Here is a 7949-nt window from a genome sequence, read left to right on the forward strand (position 1 = left end):
TTCATTTACGAGTGAATACACGTGAGGGAGCGCTTGTGAGGTCCTTTTTTTTTTCTTTTACCTTTCTTTTGTAGCATGGAAAATCCAGAGGACAATACTGACATTACTGATGCACGATTGAGAGAAGCCCAACAACTAACCATGGAAAGACTAATTCGAGGAATAGAAGAGTTGACTAATCGAATAGGCAGATTGGAGATTCAAAATCAAGCTCGACAGAGGATTCCACTACCTACGCCCTCAACCGATACATATGAGGGCGACAATTCTGATCACCACGAGGATAATCCACATGTGGTTGGTCATGGCTTGATGCAAGGGAGAGACCATGGAAGAAGGTATCATAATTTACAACAACGAGTTCCTTATGGTGATAGAATTGATCGTAACGTGGGGAGCATCAAATTAAAACTTCCCAAGTTTTATGGCAAAACCGATCCAGAGGAGTACCTTCAATGGGAGAAAACGGTGGAGTCGGTGTTCAACTGTCATAATTTTAGTGATGAAAAGAAGGTACTGTTATGCATTGCTCAATTCAAACAATATGCTCAAATTTGGTGGGATAAATTGATGTCAAGTAGGAGAAGAAATCTTGAAGCACCAATTGATTCATGGGTCGAGTTCAAAGAGTCCATGAGGAAGCGTTTTGTTCCACAATATTTTCACCGAGACATGGCGCAAAAGCTTCAAGCATTGAAACAAGGATGCAAATCTGTGGAGGATTATTACAAGGAGATGGATACATTGATGGATCGACTTGAACTCGATGAGGACATGGAGGCTCTCATGGCGCGGTTTCTTAATGGGTTAAACACAGAGATTGCAGACAAGACTGATTTACAGCCTTATTCTAATATTGAGGAGTTGTTGCACATTGCAATTAAGATCGAGCGGCAAATCCAACGAAGGTCTCAACCGTATTCTTCTAAAACTTTTCCCAATTCTACTTCTACATGGAAAAGGGATAGTAAGAACATTGATTATAAGCATAGAAATCAAGAGATTAATGAGAAGCCTCAAACTAAATTTGAGAAAGGGGAGAGTTCTAGAACAGGGAAAGAAAAAGTAGAAAAGTCTAATGTTCGAAATAGAGATTTAAAGTGTTGAAGATGTCAAGGGGTAGGACACTATAGTAGAGATTGCCCAAATGCAAGAATTATGACCATCAAGGAGGGAGAAATTGTTACGGATGACGAGGCACATGACGACATAAATGAGGAAACTGATGAGAGTGAGGAGTTTAGTGAAGAGGACTCTGCACATATATCTTTGGTTACTCGACGAACTCTAAACACCCACATTAAGGAGGACGGGCTAGACAAAAGGGAGAACTTGTTTCAAATTCGGTGTCTTGTTCAATCTGTACCTTGTAGTGTTGTAATTGATAGCGGTAGTTGCACCAATGTTGTGAGTTCCATTCTGGTCAAAAGACTTAATTTAAAGACACAACCACATCCAAGACCCTACAAGCTTCAATGGTTGAATGATTGTGGGGAAGTACGGGTAACTCAACAAACTCTTGTTTCTTTTACTATTGGAAAATATGTTGATGATGTTTTATGTGATGTTGTATCCATGCATGTTGGAGATTTACTACTGGGGAGGCCTTGGCAATTTGATCGTCGGGTAATGTATGATGGGTATGCAAATCGATACTCTTTTACTCACAACGGTAGAAAAACTACTCTTATTCCATTGTCTCCAAAAGATGTATTTATTGATCATTGCAAACTTGAAAAGAAAAGGCAAGAGGCTGATGCAAAAGCAGAGATTGAAAAAGAATCAAGTGAAAAAAAGAGCTTGAGGGAAAAGCAAGAGAGTAACACTCAGCCTAGAGAAAAAAAAGAGAGAAAAGCCAAATCAGTAAGCTTGTATGTTAGATCAAGTGAGGCTAGGAATGTTTTGATCTCTAACCAGACTATTCTTGTACTTATGTGCAAGGGATCTTGTTACTTTACTAACATGCTTAACCCTTCTTTGCCTAGTGATTTTGTTGTGCTTTTGCAAGAGTTTGAAGATTTATTTTCCGAGGAGAAGCCTCGTAGTTTGCCACCACTTAGAGGGATTGAACACAAGATTGACTTCATTCCTGGCGCGCCCATTCCAAACCGACCAGCTTATAGGACTAATCCAAAGGAGGCTGAAGAGATACAAAGGCAAGTAAGTGAACTCCTTGCTAAAGGGTATGTACGTGAAAGTTTAAGTCCTTGTTCTGTTCCAGTTATTCTTGTACCTAAGAAAGATGGTTTTTGGCGTATGTGTGTTGATTGTAGGGCTATAAACAAGATAACTATAAAGTATAGGCATCAAATTCCCAGATTAGATGATATGCTTGATGAATTGCATGGATGTAGTCTTTTTACTAAGATTGATTAAAATCGGGATATCATCAAATTCGCATGCATATGGGGGATGAGTGGAAAACAGCTTTTAAAACCAAGTATGGTCTTTATGAATGGTTGGTTATGCCTTCTGGATTAACTAATGCACCTAGTACATTCATGAGACTAATGAACCATGTCTTACGAGAATACTTAGGTAAGTTTGTGGTTGTTTATTTTGATGACATCCTTGTTTACTCTAAATCTTTAGATGATCATATTACCCATGTACGCAATGTTTGTACGTAAATTTAAAGAAATGTAGCTTTTGCATGGAAAAAGTTAACTTTCTTGGGTTTGTAGTTTCATCTAATGGTGTTGAGGTTGACGAGGAGAAAGTGAAGGCTATAATAGATTGGCCTACACCTAAAATTGTAAGTGAGGTAAGAATTTTTCATGGTCTTGCAAGTTTCTACCGTAGGTTTATTAAGAATTTTAGTACAATTGCTTCACCCTTGAATGAACTTGTTAAGAAAAATGTATCCTTTATATGGGAAAAAGATCACGAACTTGCTTTTAATACTTTGAAAGAAAAATTGAGTTCTGCTCCCTTGCTTGCATTACCTAATTTTGAGTCTCTTTTTGAAATTGAATGTGATGCTAGTGGAGTAGGGATAGGTGCTGTATTAATGCAAAATCAAAGACCTTTAATGTTCTATAGTGAGAAGCTGACTGGTGCATCTTTGAGATATCCAACTTATGACAAAGAGCTTTATGCTTTGGTTCGTGCATTGCAAACCTGGCAACATTATCTTTGGCCTAAGGAGTTCATTATTCATACGGATCATGAAAGTTTAAAGCATTTGAGAGTACAAAATAAACTCAACAGACGACATGCTAAGTGGTTAGAATTTATTGAAACATTCCCTTATGTCATAAAATATAAACAAGGTAAGGAGAACATTGTTGCAGATGCATTATCACGAAGGTATGTCCTCCTCAATACTTTGAATGCTAGGTTGTTGGGTTTTGAACACATAAAGGAATTGTATCAACATGACATGTTCTTTGCTCCTTTTGTTGAATCTTGTGAAAAAGGACTCATTGTGGATAATTACTTGTTGTTAGATGGATTTTTGTTCCGAAAAGGCAAACTTTGCATACCATCTTGTTCCATCCGTGAGCTACTTGTGATGGAAGCTCATGGAGGTGGTTTAATGGCACACCATGGAGTTTCTAAAACTTATGATATGCTCTCTGAACATTTTTTTTTGGCCTAAAATGAGACATGATGTTCATAAAGTTTGTGCTCGTTGCATAGCATGTAAACAAGCTAAGTCTAGGCTTCAACCACATGGTTTATACTCCCCATTACTGGTTCCTAATGGTCCTTGGATTGATATATCAATGGATTTTGTTTTAGGTTTACCTAGGACTAGGAAAGGTTATGATAGCATCTTTGTTGTGGTTGATCGATTTAGTAAAATGACTCATTTTATTCCTTGTCACAAAACTGATGATGCAAAACATATTGTAGACATGTTCTTTAGGGAAGTTGTACGATTGCATGGCATTCCTAAAAGCATTGTTAGTGATCGTGATGTAAAATTTTTAAGCCACTTTTGGCGTGTTTTATGGGGTAAGTTAGGAACTAAGCTAATATATTCAACTATCTGTCATCCTCAAACGAATGGACAAACTGAAGTTGTTAACAGAACCATGACTGCTATGCTTAGGGCTATTATTGATAAGAATCTTAAGACTTTGAGGATTGTTTGCCCTTTATAGAATTTGCATATAATAGGGTTGTTCATAGCACTACTAAATGCACATCTTTTGAAATTGTTTTTGGCTTTAATCCTTTAACCCCCCTTGACTTGTTACGCATACCGTCAAAAGAGTTTGTGAATTTTGATGCAAATTCCAAGGTTGAGTTTGTTCATAAACTGCACAAGCAAGTGAAAGAACAAATTCAGAAAAAAAATTCCAAGGTTGCCACCCGAATTAATAAAGGACGTAAGTTTGTCATCTTCAAGCCAGGAGATTGGGTTTGGGTGCATTTCCGAAAAGAAAGATTTCCTACTCAAAGAAAATCTAAGCTTTTACCACGAGGAGATGGACCTTTTCAAGTTCTTGAGCGTATCAACGACAATGCTTATAAAATTGATTTACCAGGTAAGTACGGTGTTAGTACAACTTTTAATGTTGTTGATTTGAGTCCTTTTGATGTAGGTGATGGCTTTGATTCGAGGACGAATCTTTTTCAAGAGAGGGAGAATGATATGAACCACGACCAAGGAATTTCCATACCTGAAGGTCCAATTACAAGGATGAGAGCTAAGAAGCTACAACAAACCTTATACAGTTATATTCAAGCTATGGTGAGCTCATCAAAGGAAATTCTAGAAGACGCTGGAGACCTCCCTTATATGTTGTGCAAAGTTGAGCTTCAAGAAAGAGATGAATTAAATGCACTTTAAGTTGCATTTAATGAACTCCGCTGAATTTATGAAACTAGTCCAAGGATAAGTCAATAAGCACATTTTATTAATTGCATTATTTAATTATAGTTTAAATATTTGTTTGTCATATTTAAGCTAGTTTTAAATATAGGAGTTAAAGTTATATTGTAACCCACATAGGTTACTATATTCCACCATTAACTAGCCATTTTAATATGGAGGTTATGGGTATTTTTCATTTACTAACCCATTTAATTTGGGAGTTATATATCACATAGGTTAAGGTTGTAAGGGCTATATAAAGCCTTCTTTTCTTTGATTAGACATCAGATTTTGGAATTAAGAATAGAATTTCTATTTTAGCTTTGTTGAGAGCTAAACTTTCTTTGCCAATTCTTGTGTTTAAAACTTTCATGTAGAGTCATTCAAGTGGTATTGATCAAACCTCTTGTGGAGTGATTCGAATCACGAGTTTAGAAACGAGTTTTCTTTACTCTTGATCTTGATCATCAAGGTAATCTGTTCTATACTTTCCCTTGGGTTCAAAGCGATGGAACAAGATAGTCGTTTCTGTTTCTCTCTCTCCCGATCAGGTTTCGGTTAAGTAATCTGTCTATCCATCTGGTTAGGTTTCGACCAAAGTATGGTTGGGGTTCTGCAGTTGAGGATGAGGATTTTGGGGAAAAAGATTAACAGAATTCGGGTAAAACTCTAATAGGATAGGGAGGAGGAGTATACCATTGAGGATTAGGGTTGGTTATTTACATTCGAAAGGTGAAATTGCTGTAAATACTGGTTGTTAACTACATGATCGACCGTCTTTCCCATAAACTATTAGAGTTCGAGCTTGAGGACAAAGGGATAGGATGAAGATTTGCTTTTTTCTATCACCTTCATTGCCTCTCTACTCTAAAAACTATTCATCTGCTAAGATCTCGCCCAAATAGAGAAGTGAATCTAAAGGCCAAAGAGTGATCTTTGAACGCTACTACGCATCCTTAAAAAGAGTCTCGTGTAAGGTAGGTTTGGGTATAACAGGACTTGAACCTGCGACCATTAGGTTAAAAGCCCAATGCTCTACCAACTGAGCTATACACCCCAAAAAAGAAAAATAGGTGGGAGGATTGATGCAGAAAGAAAAGAGGGCGGCCCCTCTTCTTCTCATCATATTCAAGGGGCGCGGCTCCGTATGAGGCTCGTACTGCAGAGCAAGCGAAGAAAACGTAAGAGTGCGTGTTAGCACTCCCGCAAGAAAACGGCCTCGTTAACCCCTTATTGATTTCAAACTCAAGGAAAGCCTTTCTCCCTCCATATGCAAGAAAACGGCCTCGTTAACCCCTTATTGATTTCAAACTCAAGGAAAGCCTTTCTCCCTCCATATGAGAAAGATGCGCTCAAGCACCCAACCTATACAAACAAGGGGCTTGGGCTCGAAAGCCGGCCTTACTCAACAAGCACCTTTATTAGTCAGGTTGCTTCTTTCTACTCATTGAAGATTCTATCCACAAAAGAAGGTCAACGGGGGATACTAAAGTGGCTCTCACTGACACCATCTACGATAAGGTGAGGTTGTCTTTCTTTCCAGCCGCCATCAGGTTCTTAAAGCCTTAAATAAGGGAAGGGGAGGAGCTATATGTAATTAGGGTCTTTGTTGGCCGTTGTTCCGGTCGAGGACTCTCTTTTCTTTGTCAAATTCCGTCATACCAAAGAAGACTTTTGCCCAACTCGTGAAGGCTTGTGAAGTTGGACCAGGTACGAAGAATGAATCTATCTCTGTGTACGGAAGTTGCTGGCCGCTCAACTGTTCGAGCGTTTTCCTTTCTCCTATTATTAGAGTGGGGTGGTTGGTTCCGATTCGAGAAGGGTAGAATACCTGGTCGAAGGTTCAGTACAGTAGGTAGCCGGCGTTTTCGTTTTGGCTCCCGAGCGAGAACGAGAAATAGGTGATGCACGATCCTTGCTGCTATGTACATTGACCTTGACTTGACAGATTCATCCAATCGAACCCACACTAAAAGGAGGACCACAAGCTCGGGGCTCGACGAAAGGGCAAGTATCAGCATGTTGAAACTGATTGAGGTTAGCAGTGAAAGAAAGAGCCCGACATTCATTTCTTCATTCATATTCATAGCTTAGTCTACTAAAATCAAAGGGGGACCAGCCTCATCGTGGTAATTAGAGGACATCTTTGATCGTTCACCTCTAACGTGACACGTTCCCTCCCAGTTATATGATCAACGGGATCATTCGTCCAGCGGGGCTCTTTTTCTTCCAGGGAGGCAAAGTAGTCCCCTCTACTGATCGAACCCCCTTTCTCTAAGAGGTCTTCGTAAACATGTTAAAGGGCTCCTGTCTTCGGCGGGTCACCTTTCCAAGACTGAGAAGAACATCTGGGCAAGGGAAAGCGCAGTGCGACTGGTGCAAATGGCTTGATTTTTTCATGATATACCAATCAGAATGGAGGGCCCCCGTACATGATTGATATAATCACTACGTAGTGGTGGGGGTCACTTGATGCGAGAGAGGCATGAGTTTCAATCTTGTGGTGTATTCGTTTGCAGTGAGTAGGGCTTCTTTCTCGTTGATCAGTTCACCTCCGCTCGAGGGAAAGGTCTCCATTCCTATGGCGGTTTTGTCAACGAAAGCGTCTTGGGCCGGGAACTTGATCCCCCAAAAAGGAAGGGGTCTCTTTCCTCGCCCGATGATAGAGGGCCAATTCTCGTTGGACAACAGTGCCCTCTCACTTCGAGTGCCTTCCTTCGTAGTCAAATCTGATGATACGCTTTGGCGATGTTACCTACCAAATCAAAGGCCTGCTAGGTGATCGAAATCACTCAGGTCAGTGGGGACTAACTCACCTACTCCAACTCTCTTGTTTTTATCTCGATAAGAGTTTCTTCTATTTCATTCAAAAGGCAACCCGTCGCGCTATAAGATGAGATACTGCTGTTGTACTACTTGACTGGTAATAAAAAGCTTACATAAAAACGGGAAGACTCTTCTACAGTAACCCTCTCCTACGCTACTGGTGGACTCTTGCACAGAAAGGCCGAACAGAAAGAAGCAACCTTTCTTAGAGCGCTTTTCAAGTGCTTAGCTTCTGCTAGTGGCGCAAGGCCATAAAGTCAGTTCAATTGGAAGCCTAAGCCAAGAAGGTACGAACGAA

At 39.7% G+C, this 7949-nt stretch overlaps 1 non-coding gene across 1 annotated transcript; it reads right to left on the minus strand.

Moving 5' to 3' along the window:
- Nucleotides 1–5809: 5809 nt before the first annotated feature.
- On the minus strand, nucleotides 5810–5882 carry TRNAK-UUU. Its single transcript has one exon. It is a non-coding gene; the product is annotated as a tRNA-Lys (tRNA).
- Between the last annotated feature and the right edge of the window lie 2067 nt (nucleotides 5883–7949).

Source organism: Cucurbita maxima, unplaced genomic scaffold, assembly GCF_002738345.1.
Source record: "Cucurbita maxima cultivar Rimu unplaced genomic scaffold, Cmax_1.0 Cma_Scf00217, whole genome shotgun sequence".
In the NCBI taxonomy this organism is placed as follows: Eukaryota; Viridiplantae; Streptophyta; class Magnoliopsida; order Cucurbitales; family Cucurbitaceae; genus Cucurbita; species Cucurbita maxima.